Below are 17,013 nucleotides of genomic sequence, written 5' to 3'. Positions count from 1 at the left end.
CTAGGGGACGGCGACGACCACTATAATCCACCAAAGTGGCGAGATGATCCCGCTCGGATCATGCCACGGCTTCAAGAGCATTGGCTGTGGAGGCCGGCTCGAGTGCCCGAGGTGTTGCTACCTCTTGAGCTTGCGTTGGTTTTTCCCTTGAAGGGCAAAGGGTGATGCAGCATAGTAGAAGTAAGTATTTCCCTCAGTTTGAGAACCAAGGTATCAATCCAGTAGGAGTATCAAGGCAAGTCTCCAAAGTACCTGCGTAAAAACAAAAAAGCTTGCACCCAACGCTATAAAGGGGTTGTCAATCCCTTCACAATTGATTGCAAGGTGAGATCTGAAGGTGGTAAGTGCAACAAAGTAAAAGTGTAAAGCTGAAAATATGATGTGAAGTAGACCCGGGTGGGCCATAGTGTTCACTAGAGGCTTCTCTCATGATAGCAAATATTACGGTGGGTGAACAAATTACTATCGAGCAATTGATAGAACCGCGCAAAGTCATGATGATATCTAAGGCAATAATCATACATATAGGCGTCACGTCCGAGAGAAGTAGACCGATACTTTCTGCATCTACTACTATTACTCCACACATCAACCGCTATCCAGCATGCATCTAGTTTATTGAGTTCATAACAAACAGAGTAATGCCTTAAGCAAGATGACATGATGAAGAGGGATAAATTCATGCAATAGATATAAACCCCATCTTTTTACCCTTGATGGAAACAACATGATGCGTGCCTCGCTACCCCTTCTGTCATTGGGTGAGGACACCGCACGGTATGAACCCAAAACCAAGCACTTCTCTCATTGCAAGAATTATAGATCACGTTGGCCAAACGAAACCCACAACTCAGAGAGAATTACAAGGATACGGAATCATGCATATAAGAGATGAGAGGAAACTCAAATAATAATTCATCGGATCTCGACAAACACACCGCAAAAGAAGATTACATCGGATAGATCTCCATGAAGATCATGGAGAACTTTGTATTCAAGATCCAAGAGAGAGAAGAAGCCATCTAGCTACTAGCTATGGACCCGAAGGTCTATGGTGAACTACTCACGCATCATCGGAGAGGCAATGGTGTTGATGAAGAAGCCCTCCATATCTGAATCCCCCTCCGACGGGCACCAGAACGTGCCCCAGATGGGATCTTGCGGAGACAGAAGCTTGCAGCGGCGGAAAAGTATTTTCGTGGATTTCTCCCGTGGTTTCAGATTTTTAGGGAATTTATAGGCAGAAGAGGTAGGGCAAAGGAGCCACGGGGGGGGGGGCACAAGCCTGCTAGGCACACCCCCCCCCCCCCCCGTAGGTCGCGCGTAGGGGGCTTGTGACCTCCCCCGGGGTCCTTTGCCTTGGTTCTCAAATTACCCGCATATCTTCTGTTACGGAAAAACTCATTCCGAAGATTTTATTCCATTTGGACTCTGTTTAATATTCTCCTCTGAAAAGGGTCAAAAACACGGAAAAACAGGAACTCGCACTTGGCACTGAGTTAATAGGTTAGTCCCAAAAAAGATATAAAATGCATGCAAAACATCCAAAGTTGACAAGATAATAGCATGGAACCATCAAAAATTATAGATACGTTGGAGACGTATCAAGCATCCCCAAGCTTAACTCATGCTCTCCTCGAGTAGGGAAGTGATAAAGACTGAATTTTTGATGTGGAATGCTACCTAACATATTTGTCCTTTGCAATTTCTTTCATGTGACATGAATGTTCAGATCCATAAGATTCAAAACAATAGTTTGCAATTGACATGAAAATAGTAGTACTTCAAGCAAACTAGCAAGGTAATCATGAAATTTCGAAATAACAAGGCCAAAGAAAGTTATCCCTACAAAATCATATAGTCTGGCTATGCTCCATCATCCCCACACAAGGAATTTAAATCATGCACAACCCCGGTATTGGCCAAGTAATGGTTTTCGCACTCTTACTTTCTCAAACCTTTTTCAACTCTCACGCAATATATGAGCGTGAGCCATGGATATAGCACTATAGGTGAAATAGAGTGTGGAGGAGGTTGTGAGGCAAAAAGGAGGAGATGGTCACATCGATTCGGCGTATCAATGGGCTATGGAGATGCCCATCAATAGATATCAATGTGAATGAGTAGGGGTTACCATGCAACGAATGCACTTAGAGCTATAAGTGTTTGAAAGCTCAAAAGGAAAACTAGTGGGTGTGCACCCAACTTGCTTGCTCACGAAGACCTAGGGCAATTTTGAGGAAGCCCATCATTGGAATATACAAGCGAAGTTATATAATGAAGATTCCCACTAGTACATGGAAGTGTCAAAACAAGGGACTCTCTATCATGAAGAACATGGTGCTATTGTGAAGCACAAGTGTGGAAAAAGATATTAGCATTGTCCCTTCTCTCTTTTTCTCCTTTTTTGGATGCGCTCTTTGGCCTCTTTTCAAATGTTTTAATTTTTTTGGTGGGCATCTTTGGCCTCTTTTTTTTATTTCCTCACATGGGACAATGCTCTAATAATGATGATCATCGCACTTTTATTTACTCACAACTCAATACTTAGAGCAATGATGACTCTATAGGAAATGCCTCCGGCAGTGTACCGGGATGTGCAACGATCTAGCTTGGCGTGTGACGTTGAAACATCTCGCTAGCTATCTTACGATCATGCAATGGCACTATGTAAGTAACGGCACAAGTCATGAGACGGAACGGTGGGAGTTGCATGGCAATATATCTCGGAACGGCTATGAAAATACCATAATAGGTAGGTATGGTGGCTATTTTGAGGAAGGTATATGGTGGGTTTGTGCATCGGCGAAAGTTGCGCGGCACTAGAGAGGCTAGCAACGGTGGAAGGTGAAAGTGCATCTATACCATGGACTCACATTAGTCATGAAGAACTCATATACTTATTGTGAAAGTTTTATTAGTAATCAAAACAAAGTGCTAAACGCATACTCCTAGGGGAAGGGTTGGTAGGTGTTAACCATCGCGCGATCCCAACCGCCACACAAAGGATGACAATCAATAAATCAATTATGCTCCGACTTCCTAACATAGCGGTTCACCATACGTGCATGCTACGGGAATCACTAACTTCAACCCAAGTATTTCTAGATTCACAACACCCTACTAACATAACTCTAATATTACCATATCCATGTCTCAAAACTAATTGAGAGTATTCAAACTTCTCTTTACTAATCGATGCACATGAATATGGAAGTTTTTATTATATCCTCTTTGGATGCCTATCATCTTTAGGACTACTTTCATAGCACAAGCCAACTACCAAGTTACTTAGAGAGAGCACTCTCAAAAAGATATAAGTGAGGATCGAGAGTTCCTATTTCTCCAAAATATGACACCGCCGTACTCTAAAAATATCTAAGTGAAGCACTAGAGCAAAGTTATCTAGCACAAAAGATATAAGTGAAGCACATGCGAGCTAAATTGCCTAACTCAAAAGATATAAGCGAAGCTCAATGAGTATTCTAGCAAATTCACGATGAGTGCATGTCTCTCTCAAAAGGTGTGCAGCAAGGATGATTGTGACACAACAAAAATAAAAAGACTCCTATAATACACGACGCTCCATGCAAAACACATATCATGTGGTGAATAAAAATATAGCTCCAAGTAACGTTACTGATGGATTGAAGACGAAAGAGGGGATGCCTTCCCGGGGCATCCCCAAGCTTAGGCTTTTTGGTGTCCTTGAATTTGTCTTGGCATGCCTTGGGCATCCCCAAGATTGAGCCCTTTCCACTCTTTATCCCATTGTCCATGTGAACATCACCCAAAACTTGAAAACTTCAGAACACAAAACTTAAACAGAAACTCGTGATATCATTAGCACAAGAAAACAAACCACCACCTCTTTAGGGACTGTAGAAAACTTGATTTCCATTTATATTGGTGTTATATTACTTTATTCTCACTTCTACATGGCTAGTACCCCCCGATACTATCCATAGTTTCAGCAAAATAAGCAATCAACACAACAAAAAACAGAATCTGTCAAAAACAGACCAGTCTGTAGCAATCTGTATACTTCGTATACTTCTGGTATCTTGAAAATTCTGAAACATTATGACAATTGGGGAAATTGGCATATCAACCGACAGAAAAAACAATCAACTCAAAAGCTCTTTCTGGATAGGAATTAAAAATAATTTCGTGAGCAGAAAGTTTCTGTCTTTTTCAGCAAGATCAAACAACCATCACCAAAACTAGTCATAAAGGTTTTACTTGGCACAAACACAAAAAGAAACACAAAAAACACAAACATAACAGAATTATGATGGTGTGGACACAAACAAAATATAAAGCAAAAAATCAAAGGTAAATTCATTGGGTTGCCTCCCAACAAGCGCTATTGTTTAACTCCCTTAGCTAGGCATTGATAATTCAATGATGCTCACAAAAAAGATAGCAATCGGACACGAAGAGAGCATCATGAAACATGTGACAAACATATCTAAGTCTAACATACTTCCTATGCATAGGCATTTTATAGGAAAACAAATTTTCAAGACAACCAATAGTTACCATACGTAAGGAAGAAGAAAGAGACAATAGCAATCTCAACATAACGAGAATTGATTTAGTGATATGAAAGTTTCTACCACAATATTTTCCTCTCTCATAACAATTACATGTGGGATCATATTCAAATCCAACAATATAGCTATCACATAGGATATTCTTTTCATGATCCACATGCATGCAAAGTTGACGCTCTTCAAAAATAGCGGGATTATCATCAACTGAAGTCATGACTTGTCCAAACGCACTTTCAATATTATTGCAAATATCATATTCATCGTGAGGCTTAAACAAATTTTCAAGATCATAATAAAAATCATTACCCCAATCATGATCATTACAACAAGTAGTGGACATACCAAAACTAGCGTCCCCAAGCTTAGGGTTTTGCATATTTTTAGCATGATTGACACTAATAAGATTTATAGTGAAACCATTGCAGTCATGCTTTTCATTCAGGGAGCCCTCATGAATCACTTCATAAATTTCTTCATCACGATTTTCAGATTCACGCATCTCAAGCAAAACTTCATAAAGATCGTCAAGTGCACTCAACTCACTAGCAATCAGTTCAACATAATTGGATCTCATAAAGAGATTAGCAAGTGCATGAGGATCCATATCAAGAGATTTTCAGCAAGCAAAGATGCAAGCATATTGAAGGCACATAGCACACAAGCAAAGGAAAGGCAAATGAAAAAGGCCAAAAAATTGTAAATTTTCGTTTTTCAGAAGTAAGGGAGAGGAAAACGAGAGGCAAAAGGCAAAAAAATAAATGCAAGAGCTGAGTTTGCGACAGTTACTTGGATAAGCTTCACTTAGAATAGTCCCCGGCGCCAAAAATTGACACGTTGAAGGAAGACTATTCTTGACTTGATACTCCCCGGAAACGGCGCCAAAAATTGGCACGTTGACGGGAGACTATTCTTGACTTGATCCTCCCCGGTAACGGCGCCAGAAATTCTTCTTGCTACCTCTTGAGCTTGCGTTGGTTTTTCCCTTGAAGAGGAACGGGTGATGCAGCACAGTAGTTGTAAGTATTTCCCTCAGTTTGAGAACCAAGGTATCAATCCAGTAGGAGTATCAAGGCAAGTCTCCAAAGTACCTGCGCAAAAACAAACAAGCTTGCATCCAATGCTATAAAGGGGTTGTCAATCCCTTCACGATTGATTGCAAGGTGAGATCTAAAGGCAGAAAGTGCAACAAAGTAAAAGTGTAGAGATGAAAATATGATGTGAAGTACAACCGGGGGCCATAGTGTTCACTAGAGGCTTCTCTCATGATAGCAAATATTACGGTGGGTGAACGAATTACTGTCGAGCAATTGATAGAACCGCGCAAAGTCATGATGATATCTAAGGCAATGATCATATATATAGGCATCACGTATGAGACAAGTAGACCGATACTTTCTACATCTACTACTATTACTCCACACATCGACCGCTATCCAGCATGCATCTAGTGTATTGAGTTCATAACAAACACAGTAACGCCTTAAGCAAGATGAGATGATGTAGAGGCATAAATTCATGCAATAGAAATAAACCCCACCTTTTTACCCTTGATGGCAACAACACGATGCGTGCGTCGCTACCCCTTCTGTCACTGGGTGAGGAAACCGCACAGTATGAACCCAAAACCAAGCAAGAATTATAGATCAAGTTGGCCAAACGAAACCCACAACTTGAATAGAATTACAAGGATATGAAATCGTGCATATAAGAGATCAGAGGAAACTCAAATAATAATCATATATAATATGATCATAAATCCACAATTCATCGGATCTCGACGAACACACCGCAAAACAAGATTACATCGGATAGATCTCCATGAAGATCATGGAGAACTTTGTATTGAAGATCCAAGAGAGAGAAGAAGCCATCTAGATACTAGCTATGGACCCGAAGCTCTGTGGTGAACTACTCACACATCATCGGAGAGGCAATGGTGTTGATGAAGAAGCCCTCCGTGTATGAATCCCCCCTCCGGTAGGGCACCAGAATGTGCCCCAGATGGGATCCTGCGGAGAGAATAGCTTGTGGCGGCGGAAAAGTATTTTCGTGGCTCCCTCCCGTGGTTTTAGATTTTTAGGGAATTTATAGGCGGAAAAGGTAGGGCAAACGAGACACGAGGGGCCCTCAAGCCTGCTAGGCGCGGCCCCCCAGGCTGCGCCTAGGGGGCTTGTGACCTCCCACGGGGTCCTTTGCCTTGGTTCTCAAGTTCCCCGCGTATCTTCTGTTACGGAAAAAATCATTCCGAAGATTTTATTCCGTTTGGACTCCGTTTAATATTCTCCTGTGAAAAGGGTAAAAAACACGTAAAAAACAGGAACTGACACTTGTCACTGAGTTAATAGGTTAGCCCCAAAAAATATACAAAATGCATGCAAAACATCCAAATTTCACAAGATAATAGCATGGAACCATCAAAAATTATATATACGTTGGAGACGTATCAGGTGGCGGAGGGGCGAGGGGTCGCGGTCGCCGTGGAGGCCGTGGCTGGGACGGGATGCTACCCCAACACCTTCGCCTTCTCCCCCAGCACCATCTTCTCCCTCATGGGGCGGGCACTTGGACGGGGCGGTGCCGGAGTTCGTTGTGGAGCTGCACTTCGTTCCTCGAGGCCATCTGCACCTCCCTCGCCCCTTCACCAGGGAGATGGAGGCTGCCAATCCTCTCATCTTGTGGCTGCGGGCGTATGGATGCTCCCACGGTGCTATGCAGGTGCATGTGGAGTACCCGAAATGCCGCTCCATGTTGCTCGTGCCTAGCTGGAAAGCATTCGCCCGCACCCATAGTCTCGAGGATGGGCATGTCCTCCGCTTCAAGATGGCGGAGGACGATATGCTATCTGTCAAGTTTTATGGGTTCTCAGGTGTGCATCTGGGCTATTGCGAACATAGCTTGAGCGGCACCGAGTGTCCGTCCTCGAGCGATAGCGACGAGGAGGACAGTGGTGGTGGCGGCGCTCTCGGCGGGTCAGGATCTCGGGCTGTCAAGTCGGAGCACGACACCCCGAGATCTAACTAACCCCCGGCCGTGCCACAAGGGCCAGCTCACGCCTCTCCCCCGCCCGACGGGGTTACCTTGCCGGAGCCGGCATCGACGCCTCGTCTTTGAGGAGGCGCGTTCGCAAGCTCCGTCTTCTTCATCCCTTCCGGTTGCTCTGTCCTCCGGCCCCGTTCTCCTTTACACAGTGCTGGTCCAGGAGGAGCCTGCCTGGGTTGCGCCGGGGGCCGCGTTGCTTTTTGTCTTCTTGAACTTCTATCCGTTAAGCATTGTCCCTCGCCAAAGACAGTATCATAGGTTAGAGTAGTAAAAATCATCCATGTAATATGTCTGAGCTTGCCTCAAACAAATGAACGAAACGTTGTTTCCCTTTTGTGTGATCCCCCTCTTTGTATGATACACCCTTTGCATTTTCCGGAAGCTTACTAGCTTGACTGGTCCTGCCGCTAGTGCTTTGAGGAACGGATCCTTAGTAGTTCGTCGGAGGGGTCGTTACCAGCAAGACTCCTTGCCACACTCAGTGCCAACCGTTAAATCGTTGAGCGTGGCTCAAGGAAAAATAAGGCAATGCGTGGCCGCTTGGTATCTTGAGCAAGTTTGAAATAGTGTAAAGGTGCTTTGTGGCCGTTCAGGTCATTGAACGAGTTCGAAAAAGGACCAAGGTGCACTGATCCTAGCAAGGTTCCTTCTGCGCGCAGGTTTCTCAAACAAAGATTAGGGTTTCTAGAAAGGAAACCACCTATCTACTCAAAAAGTCTTATCAAGAGTTTTTGTCACTTACCTGCCTTGTCGCGGCACTTCTTCTCACGGCGTCTGAATCTTTTGCCGGGGCCTCACATCCCCGGAAGCAGGATGTTACACCCCTCTTGGCAACCTCCTTGCCGGCAAGATTCTTACCGATAGTCTTTGACAATCGCGTGGGAAAGGGGTTTGCCGGGGTGTAACTCCTTTTTCTCTTTTGTCGGGCCATGCTGGGGGAGCCTCGAAGCACATCCTCGGTGGCAACACTTACAGAGGGGAAGACATGTTTGCTGGATTATGCGCTGGGGCTTTGGGACCTGTTGGCGAATCCTCGACGGCCATGCATCACTCCGCAGAGGTGCGTCCGCTCGAGTATGCACCGGAGGCCTCGCCGAAGCCCCTAGTCACACCCTCGACAACAACATTCTCTCTTGGAGCAGCGTATCAGCATGATGGTGTAAGACTTGGGGTCTCTGGCCAATCGGCCTACTCTCGCGTAGCAGCGCGCCCGCGTAGGCGCTAGGGTCCATGGCAGAGCGGAGCGACCACCGCTATGTCCCGCTCCAAGGAACTGCAGCGGTGCGCTCAACTCCTGAAGATCGTGTGCAGAGCTTGCTCGATTTCGCGAAAAGGCTCTCCGCCCCTACCTGGTGCGCCAAAGTTGTCGGGAAAAGACACCTATGGGAACCTCGACGGATCCCTTGATCGTTCGGCAGGGAGTTGGGTGCGTGATACGTCCCAAACATATCTATAATTTCTGTTTGTTCCATGCTCTTTTGGGTGACATTGTTATATGTTTTGCTACACTTTTATACCTTTTTACACATATTTGGACTAACATACTAACACAGTGCACCCAGTGCCAGTTTCTGTCTGCTGCTGTCTTTTTTGCAGGGACTTTTACCCCAATTTACAGAGCCCCAAAAATTCCGAGAAAAATATATAAATATCAGTGTGACGGAAGCTTCACGAGGCATCAAGTGGGACTAGAGGGGAGCCAGGGCTCGCCCAGGCGGCCTCCCTGCACGGCCCACCTCCTAGCCGCGCCACCAGGCCGCCTGGGTGGGGCACACCCCCTCTGATGCCCTCCTTCGTCCTATATTTACCTCTCCGATGGAAAACCCTATCAACAGATCCAAAATCGCGAATTTCTCCACCATTCCGCCGCTTCAGCGCTTCCGAGATTGGGAGGGCCAGAAGACCTCTTACCGACACCCTGGAGGAGAGAGGATTGACCTTCGGGAGCTTCTCCACCACCATGGATGCTTCCCGGACGTGCCGTGAGTAGTCATCCTTCGACCATGAGTCCATGACCACTAGCTATGTGATGTCTTCGCTCCAATCTTATGCTTCAATGCTTAGCCCTTTTGAGTTGCCCTACATGATCAAAGCATCTATGTAATTTACCTGCTGTTGCTACGCTGTCTTTGCTGGGATCCGATGGATTATGAGATTATGTTCAAATTGTGATGAGTTATATATTTGGTTCTCCTTTTATATTATGTTCTTGAGTAGTTCATGTATGTTCTTCGTTGCTTTTTATTGCTTTGGCTGAGTAGTAGATTGTAACTCCAAGAGGGAGCGTTATGCATGATTGTGTGTTCATTCCCCCTGATGTCTAGCTTGAGTGACAGAAACATGAGACTAGTGGATGTGATGTTGCCAATAGGGAGAAAACAACAATGCTTGTGACCACGGTTGCAAGGATTGTTTACCTTATGCAAAGATTGTTAAAGCAACTGTCTGTTGCTTTTAGTTTACAATTTGGGTGGGGCTCGCAACTTAATACCAGCGAGATGTTCTAGATAGATATCTCAAGGTGGATGATTAAAGAGTAGATGCTGATGGATAAACGATCTACTTGTCTTGGCGTACTGCCCATTACTTTTGAGCCTCTAACTTTCTAGGAGCATGATTAGCATTACGGTGTGTTTATAATTTTGTCAATTGCCTAGCTGTAATTTGTTTACCAAGCATATTTGTTTATCATATTTTGGGAGAGAGACATCACTAGTGAACATCATGGGACTCTCGTCCATATTACCACCATTGTTTACACCTCCACCATTTACTGTTTTTATTTACTTTTCCATTGCGATCACTATCACTATTCCCGCTTGTGTTTTGATCCTTTACAAACTACAAGGCCGGAGAGATTGACAACCTCTCTGAACTCGTTGCGAGCAAAGTTTGTTCACTACAAGAAGTATGCTCATATGTGATGTTTTTTAAAATGTCGTTGATGAATTCGTCATAAATCTATGACGATTTCATCCGAGATCGTCGTAAACCGTTTGAGGGGATCAAATCTACATATAAATTACGACGATGTGAGTCAAAACGTCGTAACCGCATAAGATGAGATCGTCATAACTTCTACGACGATTGTAAAAATGTCGTAACATGTTCTAACTATGTTGACATGTCACCCGTGGGTCCATTCTATCCCACCTGATCCTAGTTTGTGAAGCAACCTACTATTCGATCATTCCGAAAATTCTCGAAAAATTCTCATAAATACTTTGGACTATATATTCCTCAAATATGTGAAAACCCTCCCTTCCATAGTTCAAAAATAATTCAAAAATATTCATTTTCCTATTCTGTTCAGAATAGCACTTTGTGAAGGAAGTGTTATTTCTGTTTCTTTGATTACCCTCATATTGTTTGGGCACTCTTTCCTATACAAATCATGGCCTCATGAAAACTATCGTAACGATTTTCCTAGTAAATCTTTCTCAGCAAATTTCCAAAGTTTGTGTTCAGCTAACAGCTTTGTGAAGGAAGTACTAGATAGGAATATCCTGATGGGTTGAATTTTTTCCACATCATCTATGTGCCCAAAACGTAGCTCTCCATAAATTTTTAGCCACATCTAACAATTCATGTGAGCTCATCATCCAATCTTTGTTTTTGGTAATATTTTCATTTTGTGAAGCAACTATGTTTTATATTGCTTTATAGTTGATGAAAAATTTACCACGGGATGATACTGACCATATAACCTCACTGCACCAAATTTTAGCTCATTTAATTCAGCCAGTTTCTCTCAATATTTTTCCCAATATTCTATTCAGTAGAGAGCATTGTGAAGGAAGTACAATTTTTGTTTATCCAAATTTTATGAATTTTTTACAGTACCTTAATGTGCCCAAATTATCATCCTCCTCCAAATTTAAGCTCAATCCAATCATCTATGTGAGCCCAGTTTTAATTACCATTTTCTGTCCAGATTGGCACATTGTGAAGGAAGTGTCACTTTGGCATGGCCAAATGGTATAATTTTTATACAGTGCCTTCATATGCCCAAATTAACATCATACACCAAATTTCAGGTCAATCCATTCATTCATTTGATCCTAGCTTCAACATCCATATTTCTGCACAATGTGTTACTTTGCAAAGCAAGTGCCACCTAGATTCATCCATTTGAGATAAAAATTTGCCAAGAGAGTCTCCTTAGTAGATGATCATCCTCAGCCAAAATTTAGGCCCATTGTCCATGTGAATTACCCGCACCGCTAATCAAACACTTGGCTGCTAATTCATGTTTGTGCTTAGTTCAGTCTCCTCATGAGATTATTCTATTGTATTATTCTTGCTAACACCTATCGAGGGATTTTCCAACCCACCAGACATGACTATTCCACCTAACGCGTGGCAATGCAACGGTTAGGCGGTGACCATGCGACTGGCATGCAAGTTCACGCACTGTGGAGTTGGGGCCCTCGACCACCATGCAAACCTCGACGTCAAGGCACCACACCATGTATTTCTGATTAAATAGATACTTATATACCTATAAATGATTTTTGGGAAAAATAAAGAGCAAACTATAATGCAGCTGCAGTTCAAATTTGACCCGCTTCGAGCTGAATCGACATAAATTTGTCTTTTTAACGAGAGGTGGATAAAATCTTCTAACACCCAAACATTTTGTCAATTGTACATTAAATATGGACTAGTATTTTATAAAAATGATTTGGTCCAATTTTAAAACAAATATATGGTAGGTCCTTCACAAAACAACTCATTTTGATCACTTGAAAAATGGAAAATGAATTTTTCATACAAGGAAAATGAAAACTTCCTTAATCAACATTGTTTGCCATTCCGATATGCACCCTTGTGCATAATATTATATCATTTCAACAAACTACGTCATGAATGTGGCTATAAGATTGATCATTTGGCTTGAAAGTCATGAATCTTCACACATGATAGCTCATTTCTAAGAACACTTGTTTAAAATAATTGTCGTATTACAAGTTTATTATTTTTCCTGCTAACTTTGTCACATATAATGACACAATGCAATGGTTTTCCATTTTTTTTGAGTTTGTTTTGAATTTTTCATGGCCATTTCAAAACGCGGTCAAAATAGCGGGTATGACCGTTTATACCTAGTGGTTGAATCTTGGAAATGTTTTGATGTTTCTATGATTAAATAGATACTTGTGTACCTATAAATTGTTTTTAGAAAAAATATAGAGCAAACTATAATGTAGATGCAGTTCAAATTTGACCCGCTTTCAGCTGATTCAACGAAAATTTATCTTTTTTAGGAGAGATCGATAAAAGCCTTTAACACCCAACCATTTTGTCAGTTATACATTAAATATGGCCTAGTATTTTAGAAAAATGATTTGGTCCAATTTTGAAACAAATATATGGTAGGTACTTCACAAAAAAACTCATTTTGGTCACTTGAAAAATAGAAAATGTTTTTTTTACGAAAAGAAAAATGCCACCCCAAATCAACATTGTTGGTCATCCCTAGATACACACATGTGCAAAACATTCGTTCAGTTCCACAAACTATAAGAGGTTAAATGTTACCCTGAATAAGAGGGTAAAAACTATAAAAGAAAAACAAAAAACCCTCCGTCAATCCATATATCCGTCCCTCCGTCAATCCTAGCCCTCTCTCTCTCGCAGAAAACACCTCCCTCTCTCTCGCGTTCAAACCCTAGCCTTGCACCGCCTCACAAATATATGATAGGTTCTTAAAAAACCTTATTTTGGAAACTTGAAAAATGAAAAATAATTTTTTTCGTCCAAAGAAAATGAATACAAGTTGGTGATAATCCATGAAATATGATATACCTTGAGTGGAAATTTTAGTAACGTCATTATACAAAACTCTTGATAGTTGCTTCACAAACAAACATGTTTTTAACACTTCAAAAATATTTTTAGTGTTACATATCTTAGACCAATCAAAACGTAGAACTACCCTTCCCATGGATCATGGAGCAAACACCGTTGGATGCTCCGAGATCGAACGGCAACCATCAATCCCACCCCCTCTCACCCACATAGCACTATCCTCTTGTCTCTTCTCCCCCACACAGCCGCCACCCCGAACCCTAGCGCCCAGCCACATCCCCATTCCACAACCAAGCCAGAGCGCCCCTCTCCTCCCCGGCCGCCACACCCCGAACCCTAGCGCCCCAGCCAGTGACCGAGCGAGCGACAGCCATGCCGGCGGACGCCAAGATCCGGTGGGGGAGCTCGACGAGGACGACGGGGGCAACCTCGACTTCCTGCTGCCGCCGTGGGTCGTCATCGGCTCAGGGGGAGCGATTTGATGTGACATGCAAGAGAAGGAAGCAGTTCCCGGAGGGAGGATTTGACTGTCTTCCTTCGCGACTAAGGCTGCTGCGCCGGCCGGCACCCGTCCTTCCTACGCTCAACGCGATCCCAACCCGCGGATCCGACCGAATCGCAGGGCGGCACCGATGACAATGGAGGCGAAGCGCGAGGCCAGCGAGGAGGAGGAGTCGTGGCGTCCTCTTCTCCCTCCCTCTCCATCGCCAGGTTCCCCATCTGCCACCGAACCCACTGACCCACGCATCTGATCCCATCTACAATCTCGTCCCTTATGGTGTGAATTTTGTTTCAGCGGTGGAGCACCAGCAGCAGTACCAGCACCTGGGGCGGAGCAGCTCGTCGGCGCTGCGTGAGGGCGGGGGAGGGTGGGGTGCGGAGGTCAGCGCCGCCGAGGTCAAGTCCGCCACCTCCTTCTCCTCCTCCAACTACTACCCCACGGCGCCCAATCCCCACCACGACGCCGTCATCTACCCCCCGTCCATCCACAGCGTCGTCCTCTCCCCATCCCCGTCGTCTGCTGCCACTCCCCCGCATACGCATGGTAATCCTCTTTGGTACTTCTTCATTTCTACCGTTTTTGCCCCATTGTAGTTGACTAATTTTAGCTAACAAATAGCGCGCTTGGATCCAGGTCCCGCCCTCTCTCTCGGTCCTTTCCTTTCCTTTCCTTTGCTCTGCCCTGACGGCTCGCTGTGGCAGGCAGGGCATGGTGGTGCTCGTGGACTACAGCAGCGTCGGCGACGGGAGGCTGTTCGTGGATGACGACTCCTGCGTCACCGAGCTCATGCTCCGGCCCGCGGATGCAAAGGGCCAGCCCTGGCGCCCAGGTTCTCCCAATCTCTCTGACTTTTGTCTTGCACTCTTTGATTTTTACACCATGAGTCCAGACAAAAAGGGAAGGGATCGGTGGTGCAACAACTCCTACTGCTTCTCGGTATGGGAGCATCACATCAGGGAAGCAAACGCACGCTAAGTTACGACTTTAGGCTTCTAAATCTTAGCTTCTGTTCACCTCAAAATGCATCTCGGTTGTGCTGATATGTGTCGTCTTTGCAGCATGCCCAACATGTGTTTGTGTTAATGCCTGAATGAAAAACTATGGCCACAAATTCGACTGTTAAGTGCAATCTTGACGGTCATTGTTCATTTTGATTTTCTATAAAAACTAGACCAATCCTTTTAGTTGCTTCACATATACCACGTTCTATATACTTATGTATTTACACTGAGAGTTCATTCATTTATGTGTCAAAGATTCACTTTGATCTAGCACACTATGATTAGTTATTGTACGAGGAAATGTCGAGTTGCTACATGGATAGATTTATTTTCTCATCAGCATGCTACTCTGAGCCAAGCAATCTTACTTCTTATGAACTTTAATCATCTTATGAACTGCTTGACATTTCTGTACATTATTATTTAGACATATTTACTACTGCTCTGTTTTTCATTACAATGAGTGTTTGAGAACAGTGTCGATCGAGACCTAGAAACTCTGTCGTTTCACAGTCCGTTTTATGGATATTTGATTAAGTCAAGCATGATTTAGACCTCACAGAATGAAATTGCTATTGGGCGAGAGATGATCGCATAAGGGGTTATGAAACACGTCTACAACTACATACACATATTTTCTGCAATGTTGTGATGTCAAAGTGGAATGCTAGTGCATGATTATGATATTCGGTACCTTTGTGTCAACAAAATTTAACATGAACCTTACTTTTTTATGCATAGTAGATCTGGTGCTGGTGCTTCACTACAAAGTACTGGAATTTTGTGGCCACTGCTAATGATAATATCATTCTTTCTACAAGCTGTTGATACAGTATTGAAGGTAGCAAGTCTGTTAATCAGTTGATTGACTAATTTCTGTACTTTAGCTTCCAGTTTTACCTGATACAACTAAAGTATGATTGTTGCAGGAAATAATATTTATAGATGCTGCGAAGAATTTGAAGGTACTGCTGTTCTCCCATAGTTGTCACCTAGCAATATTTTATTTAAGATGTAGAACTTGCTCTTTAGAAGGCATGCTTACTGTTAGCTGCTATCTTTTCATTGTGTTTGTGAGATGCCTTTCCCATTCCGATATTTTTGTTTTGTTTCCAGGGTGGCTCAGTTGATCTTTTGGTCGTCAACTCGTATGGCTCTGCTTATCAAGTATGGTCCTGATTTCGACTACTATGCTTGAATCATACATAAGCCATCCATCATAATTAATGAACCTATCTTTTCAGGCTATTTTTATGTGTCTCTTGTTTCCATTCTTGTCAAAGTTATGGGGTATACCATGCCATCTACTGCCAACATACATCAGAGATGGTGCAGCCTGCTTTCTAAATATGGGCTCGTTATCTGCTGGTAATTTTTCCCCAAGTTTCTGGGGCTTCTTCTCTGTCTCTTGAGTTCTCCTCGTAATATTTGCCTTGATCTTTCTGGTGCATGCAATAATTTGCTTATTGGGTCTCTTGATCACTTGTCTCAGTTTTGTGGTGCTAGATGTTACTAGGGGGATAAATGCAGTTATCTCTTAAAAAAAGAAGTTAATAATTGTTGATTAACTACCATGCATTATTCAGTTTCTGAAATTAGCACTTAATAAAAGAAAATGTCTTAACTTGGGTTCCTACAACTACCTTGGTTTTGCTGCAGCAGATGAGTACTGCACTCCTCGTGTTATCAAGTCACTCAAGAAATAATCTGCCAGTACTTGCAGTGCCTGAGTTGATGGTGGTAGGTAGGTGCTTGTTCTATGATTAGTAACAAAAACTGTAGTTCCTTTGCATGCTAGAACTGTTACTTGTGTCATATATAGTACTGAAGTTCACTTCTAGAAATAGTTGTGCATCACCTAATGTTGTCTTGTAATTGCAGGCACTCTGGCGACAGAGACCCCCATGCCTGAAGCCTATTCACTGTAGTCTCTCATGTATGGTCAAGCAATCATGCAATTCAGACAATCACCATAGTATCTCGTTTGCTAACTTAATTGCTAAAAATAAATTCTGTTTTGAACCAATCTGTCTCGAATTAAAATCAAGATAATTCTGTTATTTGATTGACCCAATCCCAAACGTACTGTTGAATTCGGCATGGT

The 17,013-nt window shown here is 43.2% G+C and overlaps 1 long non-coding RNA gene across 1 annotated transcript; it reads left to right on the top strand.

Annotated features, from left to right (window-relative positions):
* The first annotated feature begins 15,669 nt into the window (after positions 1-15,669).
* Positions 15,670-16,660, top strand: LOC123439911. The gene is made up of 4 exons (XR_006630213.1): positions 15,670-15,750; positions 15,825-15,874; positions 16,026-16,277; positions 16,572-16,660. It is a non-coding gene; the product is annotated as an uncharacterized LOC123439911 (long non-coding RNA).
* The last annotated feature ends 353 nt before the right edge of the window (positions 16,661-17,013 follow it).

Source organism: Hordeum vulgare, chromosome 3H (assembly GCF_904849725.1).
Source record: "Hordeum vulgare subsp. vulgare chromosome 3H, MorexV3_pseudomolecules_assembly, whole genome shotgun sequence".
Taxonomy (NCBI): Eukaryota; Viridiplantae; Streptophyta; class Magnoliopsida; order Poales; family Poaceae; genus Hordeum; species Hordeum vulgare.
Note: the sequence above shows the minus strand (reverse complement) of the source record. Positions and strands in the feature narration are given on the sequence as shown.